This window comes from Camellia sinensis, chromosome 15 (genome assembly GCF_055761805.1).
Source record: "Camellia sinensis isolate YWXY chromosome 15, ASM5576180v1, whole genome shotgun sequence".
Lineage (NCBI taxonomy): Eukaryota > Viridiplantae > Streptophyta > Magnoliopsida > Ericales > Theaceae > Camellia > Camellia sinensis.
The window spans coordinates 114111785-114130708 of record NC_138975.1 but is presented as its reverse complement, the minus strand read 5'-3'; the positions used below and the strand labels follow the sequence as shown (position 1 = coordinate 114130708).

Genomic DNA, 18924 nt, shown 5'->3' with positions numbered 1-18924 from the left:
GGATTTTGGACTCTACTATCCTAACCCAAATACATGTTTAAACTAACCTAACAAATGTATGGGACCCACATATATCACATGGGTGGACTTATCCTAACAGAATATCAATAGAAGTTACTAAATTAATCAAGTAAAATATTATGCAACCAAGACATCACATATATAAAAAATAATTAGAAGGAAAAAAATGATGCTAAAAAGTAGAAAAGGGAAATAAAAGAAAGGACTAATCATGAGTCAAAAGAATATCAATGAAATCTCATTGCATTGGAGATGAAGATAATGGCTGGGGAAAAAAAAAAAACAATAACAATGCTCCTAGGAGCACAATATGCCATGACTTACTTTTTTGCTCAGTTGAGTTTGATTATTTAATTGACTTGGGTGAGTTGATTGGCTCCTTCGCAGCCAGATGCTACCAAAAGACATCAATGCTTCCAAGAGGAAGACTGGGCCAATCCTTGGATATCCCACATGATTGTGAATTCCATTCATGATGCTACCAATTCTCTGTTTCATTCCTGTCCCTTTGGATAGAATGGTTTGGCACCTACTTACCAAATAGGATCTGCATCTTCAGGAACAAGTGCAGGAGTTTTTGTTCTCTACGATGAGATAAACAGAAAAGGTTTGAGCAGACATCTTGTATGAAAGAGATGCAACTCTAAGCTCCAGAGTGTATACTTCCTTAAAAAAACTACAAAGTTCAATGAGTATCAATCTAAGAAGCACGAACACTTCTAAGAATGTAGCGTGCCGTCTTTGACACTCACCGGACACCTAAGTAGCACAGGTGCGGGTACTGGTATGCTGATACGGCAAAATCTTAAAAAAAAAAAAAAAAAAAAAAGAAATACGAGTACGGCTGGAGTACGTCAACAAATTTTTTAATTTTCATAATTTATAGTTTGAGATTCAACCTACAAATCAAAGTTTAATACCAAAACTAAAAGGCGAAATTACAAAACCAAAAGAGAAATCACAATTCAACTATAACAATATCAAAGCAAAGTCTATAAGCTATTTTAATGCCATTAAATACGAGAAATTACAAAACAAAGTTTCATTCCAAAAGCAAACTAAGAAAAATTTGGAAACTTGAAACACCAATTTACACTTTCATCAACCTCATCATTGAATACTATATCTTTCATCTTTGACATATCAAGTAAAAGATTTGCAATTTCAAGTAAATCATAACTCTCTAATAAATTAAATGTATCACCACCAATGTCCCATAGCTTGGTGTACCCCCGATGTACCCATCATGTGCCTACGAACCCAGTAAGTATTTCAAGTACCCTGATACGCATGCAACCCTAACAGTACACGTACCAGTACCCTGTAAGTACTTGGTATGAGTATGGCAATATTTTCGGAGTACCCTTGCTTTATAGCTAGACACTTTCCAACACTTAGACACTAATGAAACATACTACGAGTTTGAATAAATAACTTGGAATATAATGATACAACAAAAATTAAGTAAATTTATACCTGTTCTCCTCCTTTGTACTTCAAAAATGAATATATTTTACTTAAATATTCATATATATGACATGATAATTATTTATCATTATATATGACATAGGGTTGATAAATAAATAAATCATATATTTTGCATAAGTCCTGAACGCGTCGTGTCCTACATTTTTTAAAAATTTACATGTCGGTGCATCAATGTCGTGTCACGTGTTTGTGTTTCTCAGGTATCAATAATGGAGTGAAGGTAATTAAACCCCTCAGCAAAATATACAAATTCATCCATTCAAGCACCAAAAGGAAGCTTAATTCTAAAAAAAGCTTGTCTATGTTAACTTACAAAAAAGGGGAGCTCCCTAGAGTCACCATCTTCGATTATTTGAGAGATCCACTTGATGATCTACCAACCAAATAAAATAGAAACAACTCAACGTGAAAAGGTGCACTAAACCACAAAGAATGTTGCATTTGCATTAACTGCTCAATACAGAGTGAAACATATCTCAATAATTAAAACATGTAGTAAAATCCATCTCACAATAGATCGAAGGCCAAACCTCTAAACTTTCTTCAAAACCATTGTACCTCACAAGAAGTTGTGATGCAGGATCCACATCGTCATTCAGAAATGCCTCCAACATGTTTTTTGGCTTTTTTTCCCTCAATTTTAATACTATCTTCGGTAGCATTCCTTTTGTAACGTACAATAATTAACTATGGTACATCTGTTATATCCCTCCTAGGTCCACATGTTTCATAGTTGTTCTCCTTTTGAGTGTGGAAAAACAATATCGTTGGAGAAGAGAAATTTAGTGACTAATACAGTTGCAAAAGATCATTTGTTAAATGTTCCAGCATAGAATAGTCCATCATGATCATTATTAATTAAAATATTATAATCCATAATTAGTAAGCACACATACTTCTACATAAAAAATAAAAAATAAAAAACCTACAAATGGTTCTAGAAATAGTAGTGGAGAGATAGAAAGATCATTCCTTCAACTGCATAAAGCAGAAGCAAACAACCTCTAATCATATGTACAATGCTGCTGCAATGACATCTTACACAATTACTATTGGAGTTTATGAATAATTTTCACCTTTGCAATATAATACTACATGCCTCACATACAGTACTTGGTGAACTTTGTTTAATTTTTATTATATACCACTTTCTGTTTCTTACACTAAATAGCTTGACCTACGGAATAGCATTATTTGTATAGCCGGAGAGGAATCACATTCTTTGTACATATGGCTTGATCACAGAAATTCATTCTATGTACTTTCTACGCTTCTTTGTATTTCTATAGCGATCCCGGTTTTCCTTTCCTTTGATTATTGCATTCCGAACTTGGTTCCGTGGTCATGTTGTTGTCTTATTCTCATTTACATCCTTTACTCTTTGTATTTGAGTCTTGGGTTGTGTTAGGCAGGTTTGAAACAGGTTTGTTGTGTTTAGAAACCTAGAGTTGATGCCCAGATTTTGGCCTTCACGCTCGAGTGGGGCTTTTGACGCTCGAGCGGGCGCTTCGTTTTTGCTTCTCCGCTCGAGCGGGAGTTTTGATGCTCGAGCATGGTTTTTCATCTCTTAGCATTTTTGCTCTGCAGGTCGTCGTACGCTCGAGCAAGAGTTTTGACGCTCGAGCGGGCCCTTTGATTTTGTTCCTCTGCTCGAGCGAGGAGTCTAACGCTCGAGCGGGGACCATGGTCTGCAAAACTTCTGGAAGTGTGCATCCGGCGCTCGAGCGACGCTTTTGACGCTCGAGCATGAGTCTGTGTCTGACACTCGAGCGGGGAGTTTCACGCTCAAGCAGGGCGACTGTTATTTCAATCTGAAAAGTGGCATTTTGGATCACTTTTTGATTTTCTTTCTCTCTCCTACTTTTTCAAAACCTCCATTGGAGAGTCTCTCTCTCTAAAACACAACTTCTCACTAGGGTTTGATCTAGTTTGAGTGATCTCCTACCTTGGTGTCTTTGTAAAAAGTGTAGAGCTTAGCTTGGGCTACATTTCTATCCGAAAATCTTGGGATTTGGAGCACTTTGAGTTTTCATCATCTTCTCCATTGAGCTCCGAAATTTGAGGTAGGGATAACTACTCATGTATATGATCTTTAACATAAGCATTCGGTCATTTTGATATAATGTTGATATTGGGTAATTTTGGGTGTTAGGGTTTTCAAATGAGAAAGAGGGGTTTTGTTATTTTGGCCCACACTTGTGTATCTTGGGTCATAAAATGAGGGTATTGATATTATTGAAGATATTTTGGGCCTTTGGGTCAATATTGAGAAAGAGAGAGAAAAGCCCTAATTTGATGGTATGAATTAATTTATATAATTAATTTGGGAATGTTATGGAAATATGAAATTGAGTTGAGAATAATGAAATTGGCTCATTATGACGTAGAATGGTGGAGTTGGATTAATTAATCACTCACCTTTGAAAATGTTGATAATTTATCTGTTGGTGCATTTATTATCTGTTTAGAAATAACTGCTTTGGGCTATCGGTGGAGGTTAGTCTTGATTGTTGTAGACACTACATGATGATTAGGTGAATTAAAACTAATCAATTTAAGTATGTCATTGAGTATGACGGTTGGAATAATACAACGAATTTGTGTATTGGTTAGTCATTGTATATGATGAGTATTTGAATACAAGGGTGCTAAATCCCGCAGATGAAATTTTCGTAAAATGGCAATTCGAATATAATTATACATGGGTGCCGAATCCCGCGGATGAAATTTTCGTAAAATGGCAAGTCGAATATATTATACATGGGTACCGAATCCCGCGGATGAAATTTCCATAAAATGGCAATCCGAAAATATCTACACATAGGTGCCGAGTCCCGCGGATGAAATTTCCGTAAAATGACCATAAGAAAATAATCACACATGGGTGTCGAATCCCGCGGACACAATTTCCGTGAAATGGAAATTTGAAGTATTGTTGGCATGAGATATAGTCTTACTTAAGTTGTTTGGCTAGGTTCTGAGCCATGTTTATAAGTGAGTTTTGTTAAGTGAAGAATTATGGAACTGGATTGTACTGTATGTTGGTTCATATAAGTTAAACGTTTATCAAGTGCTAATGTTTTAGTTATTGCTCATATTGTGTTTAGCATATCTCTACTGGGCGTTGGCTCACCCTATATGGGACATCATTTTCAGGTACAGGTGTTATGCCACCTCCAAGGGCATAGCTTGGGAGGCTTGAGGCTGTCAGACTACTTTTTGTTGTTTTGTTGTATTACATGTATATCAAGCCAAGGGCTTATTGGTGTAGAGTTAGTACTCTCCTTTTGTAACCAAGTGTTGACTTGGAAAGTTGTAAGCCCATAGGGCATTTACTTTTGTTGTCAACATGTAATACCTTTTGTAAGAATACTCTGATGATTATAATATAAAATTTCTTCTATTTATCGTGAATGTATGTTATGATGGGTTTATTTTTGAGGGCGTTACAATTTCATTCTTTGAGATGAATCCTGTACATATAGCTCGATCCACAAAATAGAATCAACCAACAAGAGTACAAAATTTTTGTGAAAGATAGCCTCCAAAGTTCTTAAAATGATCAAGAATCATAATGAAAAACTTTCACCTTCTTTGGTTTAGTTTATGAATTGCTTTTGAGATTTTTTGTTTTTCAATTTTTTTTTTTTTGGGGGGGGGGGGAGAGGGGGGTTCTTTGGTGTATTAGATGCGTCTAATCTAGATGCACTTAAAAAAATAAAATATTTGTACAAAAAATTGAAATTGTCTTCAATTAACTTTTTTCAGATTTTTTTATAAATATTTTAAATTTTAAGTGCATCTAAAATAGGCAGATCTAAAAAAAATAAAAAATAAAAAACTAAAATATGAAGAAAAAAATTCACTAAAGACAAAATGAAACAAAACAAAAAAACTCAAAAACAATATTGAGTTCCAAAAGTTGGTTTGAACTCAAACAGGATAGCAAGGAATGATGAATACTTTTAATTGGCCATGCCTCACATGGAGAACATTGTCTAATACACCAAACAATTGATATGCTTTGCACTAGACAGGCCATGTATAGCGATCCCGGGTTTACCCTTGTTGTACAGTGATCCGGACATGTGTCCGTGTATGTTGGTTGTTGTTTATTATTTTGTTTGCATCCTCTTTACTTTGTATATTGAGTTATAGGATGTGTTGGGCAGGTTTGTTTCAGGTTGGTTGTGTTTGGGAGCCTAGTGTTGCTGCCCAGATTTTTGGCCATTCGCTCGAGCGAGGAGTTTGTCGCTCGAGCAAGAGTTGAGTTCGTGTCTGGTGGGTCGAGCCAGAGTGGCTTCGCTCGAGCGAGCGCTTGCACCTGGTTCTGGACCTGAGAGTTGTGTTTCTTGGCTCGAGCGAGCTTTTCTTGGCTCGAGCGGTCTGGTTTGTTCTTCGCTCGAGCGAGAGGTCTGTCGCTCGAGCGTGCGTCTGGTTACAGACCTGAGGGTTTGAGTTGTTGGCTCGAGCGAGCATTCTTTGGCTCGAGCGCACTTTTGAGTTTTTGGCTCGAGCGAGAGTTCCTTGGCTCGAGCGAGATTTTCTGTGTCTGGTCGCTCGAGCGACCAAGGCTTCGCTCGAGCGAGAGTGTTTTATATCAGCGGACAGTAGCGATTTGAACATCACTTTTTCATCTTCTTTTTTTGATCAAACCCTAGATCCGAGACTCTCTCTCTCTACACTTATATTCTCTCTAAGAATTGATCTCCCTAGAGTGTGAATCTAACCTAGGGCCTTTGTTAAAAAGATAGAGGGCGTTGAGAGCTTTGTTTTAATCTGAAAAAGTTTGGATTTGGAACACGTTGATCTTCGAGTCTTCATCTCCTTTTTGGCTCAAACTTCGAGGTAGGGATATCCTACTCCTCTCTATGGATTTTGTCTTTAAATTTTGGTATTTTGAGATGTTGGGGTTGGTTTGGTAATTTCCTGAAAGTTTGGGGCTTTTGTGTAATTTTACAAAAAGTTGGGGTTTTATTCATAATAAACCTAGATGCATGTTTGGCATAGAGAAATGGAATGAATGATGAATTATTGATGAAAACGGGACCTAAGGGTTGAAATGTTAATTATGGGAATTGACCTAATTACATTGTTTAATTAATTGGGATAATTAATTGAGAGGAATGAGGAAATGAAAAGTTGATTGAATATCCATTGTGCATTTATTTTCTGTTTAGAAATAACTGCTTTGGGCTATCGGTGGAGGATAGTCGTGATTGTTGTAGACAATGCATGATGATTAGGCAAACTGAAACTAATCAATGAAGTGTGTCATGGAATTTGACGGTTGATAGAATACATTAACTGTATGTATTGTGTGATTGTATATAGAACCAATGTGTTTGTATACGTTATGTGTAGAGGAGGAGATGGGGGATGTACTCCGCGGTTTAGGGGAAAATAGGGGATGTACCTCTAAACCGGATAGTGTTGGGAGAAGATAGGGGATGAACTCCGTAGATACAGCTCATATGCTTGTCTAGAGAAGTGAAGATAGAGCTTATATGCTTATCTTTGTGAAGTGTGGATATAGCTTATATGCTTATCTGTGGATATTGTGGTTATACATATCTGTTGTAGAATGTGGATATAGCTTATTTGCTTATCTGAGAATGTGGATATTGTTGTTATACATATCTGTTGAGAATGTGGGTAGTGCTTATATGCCTATCTGTTGAAAAAGGGAAAATGAAAAGTAATTTGGACTCATAAGTCGTATGACATAAATATGTGATTTATGTGAATGTATCAGTGTTGGCCATCTTTCAATTGCTAATCTTTTAGTCATTGTTCATGGTTGGTTTAGTATATTTCTACTGGGCTGTGGCTCACCCTATATGGGAATATCATTTTCAGGTACAGGAAGCATGCCACCTCCAAGGACATAGCTTGGGAGGCTAGAGGCGGACATACTTTTGTCGTATTACTTTTGATGTATTACATGTAGATTCAAGCCAAGGGCTTAATATGTATGAGTTAGTACTCTTTTTGTTGTAACCAAGTGTTAACTTGGAAAGCTGTAAGCCCGTAGGGCATTTGCTTTTGTTGTTAACATGTAATACTTATGTAATGGAATTCTAATAAATGAAGGAATGTGGAACTTTTGAATATCAACGCATGTCTTATTTGTTGGGTTTAATGTTATTTTTTGGGGGCGTTACACCATGGCTAAATTTGTATTTACCAAAGCTTTCAAATGTGGATGTGTAAGTTTTTAAAATGACCAAGAATCAACACACAAGCATTTAAAATTTAAAATTTTTATATATAGTGAGAAAAAGTTATTTAAAATTAAATATAAATGTATGTATAAATACTTTTCTCCTCAAGGTGTTGTTGAACATTTCATTACAGAATAGGAAACTTGCCCTCATCGAAGATGAACTTGACATTCTTCGTTTCAGTTATTGAACTTCTTACTTGAGTCTTAACTTTATATTTTTTTCTTGGTTTTTTCCACAGAATATGATTGTTACCAAAGAGGTTCTTATTTTTATGTTTAAATTTAAACTAGGTATTAGATCATAAAAATAAAAAAAAAAAACTAGGTATTATAATAAGCTTAATAACAACCCAAGACAAGCTCCCCATATACGTACTGTTACATAGACTCATGTACGAGTATTGGGTGCAGGTGTGTATCCAAGCGTCAGACCGTCATAAATTTGATCTTGAGATACATATCTAAAATTGGATAATTGGATATGGGTATAGGAACACGTCATATGCACATATATATTGCATATTATATGATACTCTCGGGTGAGATGTTGTAAATTGTGTAGAAATATAGTAGAAATTAAATAGGATACAGGAAACATATGAAATTTCTATATCTAATTTATGTGAGAGGCTAAAAATATTGCTTTACTAACAAATGTCACTTTTTTCTTTATGTATTGTCGCAAATTAAAAGATCTGGGTGTTTAAATTGGGTACGAGTGTCGAACACATATCCTACGCCCTTACCCATGTCATATCTAGTGGCCACGAGTACTATGGGGGAAATAAAAGAGTCCATGTAACACAGCTCGTCATATTTATGTGCAAAACAAGTACAAGGTGCACATGAGTTGCACGCCTCAAACTGTGAGGTGCAAGTCTTTGGAGAGTTTGGCCCAAAAATAAAAAATAAAAAATAAAAACTCAATGCATTTTACCTTAGCCTTGCCTCGAAATGAGCTATACATCTTTTAAATACACAATATATCCATATAAACATGACATATTGTAGGATTTTAGGCTCAAATCATACGTTAGCTTTCTAAGATTAATAACACATATTTTGAAAGATTATTAAAAAGTACTTGATTTTTTTTAAAAAAAAATTTAAAGAAAAGGAAAATAAAAGAGCCATAAAAATGAGAATTACATCTTAAAATTCCAAATCAGTGACAAGCCTCTCTAATCTTCTAAAAAAAACCATATGCAGATGTCAAAAGGTTTATGAATGCAATCGGATTCTTGGACATTTCCAAAAGTTTCAAGTAGAAATTCCCAGCTGCTTACAGCACGAGTGTATAGCGCATAAGGAAGTTGTGACCATGTTTTTTGATACCCTGCATTTGCAAGGCCAAAGGTCACATGTGGTTTTAGCATTTTATGTTTCAGAATTAATCCTGCTATTAGATTGAATGATTTATAATGTAAATAATTTCACATTATTTTATGGCAGTATAAGACTGTCAGAATTTATAATAGAAATAATCACTGACTACCTTTTCCAACTTAGGCCACCATTTGGATTAAGATACTGGCACTTTGGCAAAAATATTCCAATGCCAATAGTGATTCCAACTAAGTTCGACAGAGAATAAAATTTCAGAATAAATTGTGACCAAGTACCATACACATCACATACATGACCCTCAAATTAATTAATCCATTCACTACGACAAATGTGAATTGAACTACAACTAAACTTGGAAAACATTGGCATGCCTGACAAACAAAAGGTGACACCTGTTGGGCTTCCCCATCAAGCCAGGTAAATATCAACCGCTTTTCCTTCAGTGCAATAGCCACTATCGATGACGGCTGATCTTTATCAACTGTGGACAGTGCTTCTTGGATCCTGCGCAGAGTCTTTATCATAGTAATTTACTCCACTTAGTAAACTAGAAGAATATACTAGCATTTGGGCATGCATTCCGTGTCATAACTTCGAATGAACATCAGTATCTTTGCCAGGATTCAACAAATAAAGTTCTTTCACATTCTGTGTTTCCTTTCTAACCGCTTTCTCTACTAATTTTTTTTTCGAGTTACCTTTTCTATTCTTTCTTAGGTAGTTGTCTATATTAACTTATGAAAATTTGTCTTCAAAGTTTAGAAAAATGAGCTGATATCACTAGACAATGATTTCCCAACAAAGTAGCTAAATCATTTCTAGGAAATAACTACCAAGTAGGGATTTAATTTAACATAACAAGCAGGCCAAACAAACTCACTGCATACATTTTGTTGAGTTCTGGTTGATCTTCCTGCTAGAATAACACAGTACCAAATCGTTGTTTCATTTCCAGCACAAGAATAGCCACGGGCATCACAACCCAGCTCCATGGACATCACACTTCTCAATTGTGGAAGCTCCAAAAATAAGGAACGGAGATTCACAAAATCTTAGAATGTATAATCTGGGGTTGTGTTATACATGTATATGTAAATATATCCCAACAGGTATGTATTATAGGCATAGGAATATAGACATAGTTATATCTTCATATAACTTCAAAGCTATGTTACATGCACTCGGAAACGAGTATCAGGTGCCTGCATGTGCTGAACTATCAAGTTCATCAAACCTTTTATGTCCAAGGACACCAGAACACAACTAGATTCATATACTCTCAAGGGGATGCTCCCCATGTTTTACGCAAAAAAAAAAAAAAAAAAAAAAAAAAAAAACTAACTCCTGTACATCAATATATTCAAATTTCTCAGCAAAATTCAAAAAAGGATTCAAATATATATATATATATATATATATGTGTGTGTGTGTGTGTGTGTGTATATATTGTTAGCTTTTTACAAAACTCTCTTTAGAATGAACTATATTTTGTATTGAATTTTATCACTTCTTGATTCATATATCTTGCCCATAGGCTTACATCCTTTTATATGAATAAGATCCATGAACCTAAACAACCTTGTAATTAATTAGGTACATAAATATAATCTAGACAATGTACTTAATAAATATAAAATACATGAATACAAAAATACATGAATACAAAGAATGTATGAACTCAATGTATCCAATGCATGCAATGTATCCAATGTATCTAATGTAAATATGGCATTAATTTTAACACTCCCTCTTAATGTCATATTGTGTGACACCCAACATTTCTCTAAAAAATTCAAATTTGTCCCTTGGTAGAGCTTTGGTGAAGATGTCCGCAACTTGATCTTCAGTCTTGCAATACTTGATTTGAATCTCATCATCTTCCACAGCTTCTCTAATGAAATGATGTTTGATAGCAATGTGTTTGGTACGAGAATGGTAGATGGGATTCTTTGTCATAGCAATAGCAGACTTATTATCACACATAATTGGAGTAGCTTCACCTTGTTTCTCACCAAAATCATCCAAAATTCTTCTTAGCCAAATTGCTTGTGTAGTTGCCAATGATCCTGAAATATATTCGGCTTCAGCAGATGATTGTGCCACAATTTGTTGTTTCTTGGATGACCATGAAATTACACCCGATCCAAGAGAAAATGCATACCCAGAAGTGCTTCTCATATCATCAACAAATCCGGCCCAATCACTATCACAAAATCCAATTAACTTTGCATCAAGAAATTTCTCATAAAAACTCCATAATCAAGTGTACCTTGAATGTATCTCAACACTCTTTTTGCAACCCCAAAATGAATTTGGCTTGGACTGTGCATGAACCGAGATAATAAACTTGTAGCATACATGATGTCCGGTCTTGTAGCAGTTAAGTACAACAAACTTCCAACCAAACTTCTATAACAAGATGCTTCAGCTTCTTTGCTTCCATCTTCCTTTGACAACTTTTCATTCACAATCAAGGGAGTCGCAACTGCTTTGCAATTCTTCATTTTAAATTTCTCAAGAAGTGTTTAAGCATACTTTTTTTGGCAAATAAAAACACCACCATTGTTTTGGTGGATTTCAATGCCTAAAAAATGATTCAATAGCCCCAAATCACTCATTTCATATTTCTTCATCATCTCATTTTTAAAATCTCCAATCAAGTTTTCATCACTACCGGTAAAAACCAAATCATCAACATAAAGTGAAACAATGAGAATACCGGTTGTACCTTGCCTCTTGATGTACAAAGTTGGCTCACTTTTGCTTCTTTGAAAACCCTTTTCATTGAAGTAAGCATTAATTTCACTATACCATGCCCGGGGTGCTTGCTTTAGGCCATATAAAGCCTTCTTCAACTTGTACACTTTATCTTCTTTGCCTTTGACAACAAAGCCTTGAGGTTGATCAACATACACTTCTTCTAATTTCACATTCAAAAATGCTGACTTTACATCAAGTTGGTGCAAGAACCAACCCTTTTGAGCCGCCAAAGCAATGATAGCTCTAATTGTATCAAGTCGAGCCACAGGAGCAAAAGTTTCTTGGTAATCAATTCCAGGTTGTTGTGAATACCCTTTTGCCACAAGTCTTGCTTTGTTCTTTTGAATAGAGCCATCCGGATTGAACTTTGTTTTGAAAATCCACTTCACACCAATTATTTCTTTTTCTTTCGGTTTCTCCACTAACTCCCAAGTCTTGTTCTTCTCAATCACATGAATTTCATCTTCCATTGCTTTCTTCCATGCTTCATCTTTAATTGCCTCTTCAAAATTTTCAGGTTCAACAATGCATAAATTGCATCTTGCATACACATCACTAAGACTCCTAATATTTCTTGGAGTTGAACTTGGAGATGAAGAACTTGAACTTGAACTTGAAGAAGATTGTGAACTAGCAATTGGTGACAATCTTTGTGGAGATTCAAGAGTTGCAACATCTTCAACTTGTAGACTTTCCGATTCTTCATTGAAAGTAATGCTTTGATCTTGGACTTTCTTTTCCTTCCAATCAAAAGATGCCTTCTCATCAAAGAGAACATCTCTACAAATAATCACCTTCTTTTGATCCAAACTGAAGAGTCTATAGCCTTTGGATTTTGAGCTATAACCCACAAAGATGCATTTCTTACTATTTTCATCAAGCTTGTGCCTCACTTCTTTTGGAACATGAGCATAACAAATGGAACCAAACACCTTCAAGTGATTCACTGATGGTTTCCTTCCACTCCAAGCTTCCAATGGAGTTTTGTCCTTAAGAGCTTTTGTAGGACATCTATTCATCAAGTAAACTGCTGTATACACGGCCTCACCCCAAAAAGTTTTGGGTAGCCCCTTCTCATGTAGCATAGACTTGGACATCTCCTCTATGGTTCTATTCTTTCTTTCTGCCACACCATTTTGTTGTGGAGTGTACCCAACAGTCAATTGCCTTTCCATTCCAATATCTTCACAAAATTTCATAAACTCATTTGAGTTGTATTCTCCGCCTCTATCACTTCTCAATACTTTCATCAAACAACCACTTTTTCTTTCAATAAGATTTTGAAATTTCTTGAAGATAGAGAAAACTTCACTCTTTTGTCTCATGAAATACACCCAAGTCATTCTAGTAAAATCATCAACAAAGATAATAAAGTATTTGTTACCTCCATGAGTTGGTGTATCCATAGGTCCGCACACATCGGTATGGACAAGCTCCAATGGTGCTTTAGCTCTCCATGCTTTCTCCTTTGGAAATGACTCCCGGTGATGCTTTCCAAGTGCACAACCTTCACAAATATGTTGCACTTCATGAATGGTTGGCAACCCAAAAACCATATTGTTTTGTTGTAGATGCTTCAAGCTCTGAAAATTCAAGTGCCCAAATCTTCTATGCCAAAGCCATGAATTATCAATCACATCCATCTTCAAAGCCGTATTTTTGCTATACCGAAAAATGAGAGGAAAAATTCTATTCTTCTCCATCTTGATTTGTGCTACAACTTGGCTTTTCCCCCCTTTGTCAAAAATTTTGCAAAAATCGTCTTCAAAGTGAACAAGATATCCACGCTCCATAAGTTGTCCAACACTTAGCAAATTTTCCTCTAAGTCTGGAACTAAGAGAACATCGGAAATGAATCTTGTACCCATCTTGGTTTCTATAGCAATAGTACCTTTTCCTTTTGTTTGGACTAAGGCACCATTCCCCATTTTTACTTAAGGACTGGAGAAAGCATCCATTTTTACAAAAATGCTTTCATCTCCTGTCATGTGATTGCTACATCCGCTATCGAGAAACCATACATCCTTGGTTTGATCCGATGCCTTGTGACAAGCATAGAACATGTGCCCTTCACTTTCTTGCTCCTCAGAAAAATTAACTTGTTGAGTGCTCTTGACTAGGCAATCCTTCTTGACATGCCCAAATTTGTTGCAATTGTAACATTTTGGCTTTCCTCGAAACCAACAATCTTTATCAACATGATTGCTTCGGTTGCAAATTCCACACTTTTGTTGAGTGGACTCTTCATTTTCCTTTCTTTGAAAATTAGACCTTCCTCTTCCTCTTGCATTTCTTACTCTTCCAGTTGCATTTCTTCCTCCTCCTCTTCCTCTTCCTTGGAAATTAGAGGTACTAACATTGAGCTTGGATTGAAAGGCAGCTTCAATTGACTTTTCAAATTGCCTACTCAACCTTTGCTCAAATGCTTTAATTGAACCCATCAATTCTTCAATACTCAAATCAGCAAGATCTTTAGTTTCTTCAATGACAGCAACAATGGGATTGTATTTCTCCGGCAAACTTATCAAAATTTTCTCAACAACTCTTTGATTAGTAATAGTATCCCCATAAATTTTCATTTGGTTTACAAGTTCCATAACCCTAGAAAAATAATCCTTCAACAATTCCATATCCTTCATCTTTAAATTTTCAAAATCTCTTTTCAATGACTGAAGTTTGATGGTTCTTACCTTCAAGTTGCCTCTATACTCTTTCTGAAGAATATCCCATGCCTCCTTCGCTTTTGTTGCATTGATAATTCTTGGAAAGATTGCTTCTGAAACTCCTTGTTGAATAAAAGAGAGAGCCTTTGAATCCTTCTTCCTTTGCTCTTTTAATTGGTTCTTTTGGGGATTTGTCAAAGCTTCTTCATCTTCAGGTTCCTCGAACCCATTCTCAACAAGATCCCAAAGCTCCGTATAGACAAAAATAGTTCTCATTTTCACATGCCAAAAATCAAATTTTTCACCATTAAAGATAGGAGTGGATACATTTTGGTTGATGGGATTCGCCATGGACGTCGGTTTGTTCTTCGGGGCTTGTTTTCCCATATCTGATCTCTACGCCCAGCTTGCTCTTGACCCAACCAAAGCTCTGATACCACTTATGTTAGCTTTTTATAAAACTCTCTTTAGAATGAACTATATTTTGTATTGAATTTTATCACTTCTTGATTCATATATCTTGCCCATAGGCTTACATCCTTTTATATGAATAAGATCCATGAACCTAAACAACCTTGTAATTAATTAGGTACATAAATATAATCTAGACAATGTACTTAATAAATATAAAATACATGAATATAAAAATACATGAATACAAAGAATGTATGAACTCAATGTATCCAATGCATGCAATGTATCCAATGTATCTAATGTAAATATGGCATTAATTTTAACATATATATCTATATGTATGTAAACTAGGAGCATCAAGATATCATCAAAATGCGAAATACCCAATATAGTACCTTGTAAAGGTGAGAGAATTTGGGATGAGAACGGGATTGCCTAAGACCTCCACTAAACCCAATAATCTGGGACTGGACAAGAGTTGACGAACTCCACGAAGCTGTTGCCATTCTCTATCTAAAAATCTTTCTTTCTCTCACAAGAATGGGTGGGTGAGGCGTTAACGGTTAGGTAGTGAGAGGAAGTTTGATGCTTTTGTTTTCCGTCTCTCTAGTCTCTACCTGTAACCAAAATTCCAGCCCGTGAGTAAATAATAATAATAATGAAATTTAGTGACAAATTATTGCTTTAAAAAATATTTTTTCTATGTGTATCCTATTGCCGCTAGATCGTCAGAATGCCTCTGGAAAATGGTCGAAAAAGTCATTGACAAGGCGCCGTAAAGTTGTTGATGCGGCAATCGTTGGTTGTGGTTATTTGGACATATAAATACATTAAATGGACAAATAGACAAACTAATTGAATATATAGGTGGTATATGAACAAATATGACGATGACATGTGGATAAATATGTAGACAGATGGATAATATTTGAATAAATAAGTGATGTTGATAGTAATATATATATAGATAAGTAAGAATAATATGGTCAAATTATTTCAAAAGTTTTAAAATTTGACTTATGACCTGAGTTTCCTTCGATAAATTATAAATATATGTCTCCAAAGATTTGTCAGAAATATAGATTCTCTCCTTATATTTTGAAAATTACAAATGTCTCATTATGAGAATTTATCCTTCAATTCAACTGATCTAACATAAAAAAGTAAAATTACTCAACAGAAAATATTTGTGATCCTTAAAAAAGTCCCTTAATTTTAAGTTACAATGATATGACATGATAAGTGTAAACTTTTGATTTATCACACATGTTAGGATCCTACTTATTGTCAAATTCCGTGAACAAACTTGGGTTTCATTAAGTTGTAATTTTCCTTTGTTTTTGGTCTTCCCGTTCGAGCAGGGATTGTGGCTTTGGGCGGAGTTTCCACCATTGTAGTATTTTGGCTTGTTTGCAAAATATACTGAGCGGTGTGATTTTACGCTCGAGCGTGAACCTTGGTTTGGAACACGCGTTGTAGAATCCCTGCTTGAGCGTCCATTCCTACGCTCGAGCGAACCTCGCAACTTCAGCAGCTATAAAGCTGCAGGTTCTCCAAATCTAGAGTTATGTTTTCTAGATCTTCTTCAAGGGTTTTAGGGTTTTCTTTTGGGGATGTTTTTCTAGTTTTCCTTGATGTTTGATTGAGTGTTGAACTCATGTTCTGATAAGCACACATCAAGGAGTTTGGCTTATCTTCTTTAAGAGTATTCTTCTTCGGTGGAATCCGAAGATTCAAGCACAAAGTAATCAAAGGAGTTTGATGTTGTGTGCAGTCGTTGATTCGACAATGGATGTTGTGGATTCAACATCAGTCTAATCAATTCCAATGTAATCTTTCTTTGTTCAATAGTGGATTGATTTGCTGCATTTCGTCCGTGGTTTTTTTATCACAATTAAAGGTGTTCCAATTGTGGTTTTTCTACGTAAAAATCGTTTGTGCCGATTTATTGTTTTTTGAAACAACAATCTAAATCATGTTCATACGTGTTTGATGATTTAGATTGTTGGTTTTAATTGTTTGGGAACTGGTACAGTTAAATTTTGATCTAATCACGAATCACTTAGGTTTTTCAATTGGTATCAGAGCAGGTCACTCTTTGTTTTTATCAAAACTATAGGAGTGTGATTTTGTGTGATTGGTGATATGGATTCAATTCGCGAAGGTTACTCGACCCATAGACCTCCGTTACTTGATGGTACAAACTATTCTTATTGGAAAGCTCATATGAGAGCATTTTTAAAATCTATCGATGAGAAAGTTTGGCACTGTGTGATCTATGGATGGAGTGAACCTATTGTCACCATTGATGGTGTTGATATTTCCAAACCCCTTGATAAATGGGACACATTCGACTATCAAAACTCAAGTTGAAACAGTAAGGCTCTTAATTCCCTTTTTTCCTCCATCACACCTGAAGAGTTTCATCGTATTTTCACATGTGAGGTAACAAAAAAGGCTTAGGACATTCTTGAAACAATTCACGAGGGTACTACTTCTGCTAAAAGGTCAAAACTTCAATGTCTCACCTCAGCCTTTGAAACTCTTTTTATGCGTGATAATGAGACGTTTGATGATTTTTATGCTAAACTTAGTGACATCGTGAATTCCTGTTTCACACTCGGTGAAAAAATCCCTGAAGCTAAGGTTGTTGGAAAAATTTTGAGGTCTTTAGCCGAGAGGTTCCAATCAAAAGTGACAGCTATTGAGGAGGCTCAGAATGTTGATACCCTCAAGCTTGATCAGTTGGTTGGAAACTTCCAGACTTATGAAGCCCACCAGATTTCTAAGAAAAAATAAAAAGATAGTGTAGCTGTCACTAATGCTCATGAGACTGCAAAAACTCCAGAGACTGAGTTTGATCTAAAGTCTGAGATGACGGCTATGTTTACTAAACAGTTCAAAAAAAATATAAAGAAAAAGAAGCCTAATTTCAAGGACCCTATTTCAAAAGATAAAAGTAATGAAAAACCCAAAACTTTTCCACCAAAACTTGCTCCAAAAACTGAAAAGAAGATTGTGAAGGGGCAAGAGGTCAGGTGTTATGAATGTCAAGGGTTTGGACATATTGCTCTTGAATGTCCATCGAAAAAGAATTGGAAGAAAGTCTATACAGTGACTTGGGATGATGAAAGCGAGTCAGAGGAAGAACCCAAAGCAACCGAATTCGGTGAAGACGGAGATAGTACTTACATGACATTCTGGTCCACTCTCACTTAACCTCCTTCAAAGCTAGTGGAATTTGCTCGTGGTCATAATCTGCACCATGCTCCTACCTTTGATGGGAGCAATTACTTGTTCTGGAATATCAGAATGAGAATGTTTTTGAGAGCAAACGACCCTGAGGGTTGGCAAGCCATTGAAGAGGATGTTGAGAGCATTGACAATCCGAGCAATCAAAGAGTTCTGTCTACCATTCGTGAAGCAATTTCTGATGAAGAACAGCAACAGATTGCCCACTGCACAAAGGCCAAAGATGCATGGGACATTCTGAGTCAATTTCATGAAAGAGGCGAGTCATCTTCACCACCATCTATCTATCTTCATGCTTTAGTTGCTCAACTAGATGACGTCTAAAAGAAAGAGGAGCAAAAAGAAGATGATGCAACCTCGGAAGACAATGATAAGATTGATGGTGATGACCTATAACAAGCTTATGAAAAGCTTCATGATAAATCTCTAAATTTGTCCAAGATCAATGACAAACTCACTCTCAAGCTCAAAGCATGTGAAAACGAGAATGTCAAGCTAAAATGAGAAATTGCAACAGCAAAACAGAATGTCATCAAGATCTCTAATGACAGGCAAGACCTATGTGGGAAACTTCTATCTTGTGAGACTGAAAGGAATAAACTTCTGAAATATATGCCACATATGAAGAGAAGATTGAAAACCTTGAGATGTCAAAAGCTCCATTGGAAGATATGGTTGGTCAAAAAGATGAAAAACTCAGAGATACTAGAGCCACAATTGCCATGTGGAACAAAGGTTCCGAGACATTAGAAG

The 18924-nt window shown here is 35.8% G+C and overlaps 1 long non-coding RNA gene across 1 annotated transcript in view; it reads right to left on the bottom strand.

Moving 5' to 3' along the window:
* Positions 1-243: 243 nt before the first annotated feature.
* Positions 244-18924, bottom strand: part of LOC145813772 (uncharacterized) — a 232694-nt gene continuing 214013 nt past the window's right edge. The window contains exons 2-3 of the long non-coding RNA XR_014357040.1: positions 1823-2585; positions 244-605 (exon numbers count right to left, since the gene is read on the bottom strand). This is a non-coding gene — a long non-coding RNA (uncharacterized LOC145813772). The remainder of the gene's footprint in view (positions 606-1822; positions 2586-18924) is intronic.